We start from the raw sequence: 1,148 nt of genomic DNA, 5'->3' as shown, positions 1-1,148 counted from the left end.
TCCCGCCTGGGCCTTGGGACACGTGGGCATCGGAACCGCCCCGCCTAGGGATTCAGGGTGCCCCGGCCCCGCGGGTTGTGTCGGAGGGTCTCCCGCGGCTCCAGTCCAAACTACTGTGTGACCTTGGGCTGGTCCCCCGCCCTCTCTGGGCCTGTTTCCCCGGGAAGGAGGGGGGCATAAGCTCAGAGGAGATTGGAATAGATACCCCTCCTCCCCCGAAGGAGGAGCCTGGAAGTCACGAGCCTGTGCCCCTTGCTCAGACTGGGCCCACCCACTGCTGCCTGCCCTGGAAGGATCGTCCTGGGGGTGGGGCTGGGGGTGGGGGTGGAGACGAGCCCAGGTTTCATCCTGGGAGGTGCTGGGGCAGGTGAGGGAGCCAGTGGCTTCCCGGCCATGAGGCAGGTTATCCTTCAGGCGCAGAAGCTGCGACCTGGGTGAGCACCTGGGCAGGTATCCCTGGCACCTGACTTTCTCCCAGCCTGACTTGGGGGCGGGAGTTGAAGGGCATGAAACCCTTGGCATCAGGAGTACCTGACCACCCCCCTCCTGCATCTCAGCCTGGCTGGCCTGGGCTTGGGGTGGGGTGTGTGGCTGCAGCTGGCACAGCCAGATGGGAGGGGCATCTGCAGCTTCAGGGAACCGGCACATCTGGCTGGGGAGGCGGGCACAGCTGGTGGGCCCGGGTGGAAGGAGCCAGGCTAGGGGGCAGCTGTGCCTGCTGAAGGGCTGCCAGTGATGGACTCAGGCAGCGTCTGTGTGCCTTCTCAAAGGAGTCCAGTCACAGTGCTCAGTCCTCAGAGACCAGGAGGTGCTGGCTGAGCCGGGGTACTGCCTTGTGAATGGAGTCTTTGGGGCAGCACTGCCTGCCAGGCTAACCCCTCCTCTGCTGAAGCCACGGGGCCCTGGCCAGGCCTTGCCTGGGACCTGGGTCCGGACCTGCACACAGGAAGGTTGGGCTCTGCCCTTTCCCCACAGGGCATTCTGTGAAGGGGGAGTGGGTGGATGGGGGCCCAGTGGCCTTGGGTGGGCTCCCCGCAACAGGCCAGGCTTTGGCCAGCCCTTTTCCAGACCACTTTGCCACTATCTGGCTACCGGAGCCCCTAAGTTGCACCCTGACCCCTCACCTACAGGTGGCAGCAGCTCTGGGG

The 1,148-nt window shown here is 65.5% G+C and overlaps 1 protein-coding gene across 1 annotated transcript in view; it reads left to right on the top strand.

Annotated features, from left to right (window-relative positions):
• Nucleotides 1-1,148, top strand: part of ZBTB47 (zinc finger and BTB domain containing 47) — a gene marked incomplete at its 3' end in the record, with an annotated part of 9,974 nt that overhangs the window by 982 nt on the left and 7,844 nt on the right. The window lies entirely within an intron of this gene.

Source organism: Myotis davidii, unplaced genomic scaffold, assembly GCF_000327345.1.
Source record: "Myotis davidii unplaced genomic scaffold, ASM32734v1 scaffold663, whole genome shotgun sequence".
In the NCBI taxonomy this organism is placed as follows: Eukaryota; Metazoa; Chordata; class Mammalia; order Chiroptera; family Vespertilionidae; genus Myotis; species Myotis davidii.
Note: the sequence above shows the minus strand (reverse complement) of the source record. Positions and strands in the feature narration are given on the sequence as shown.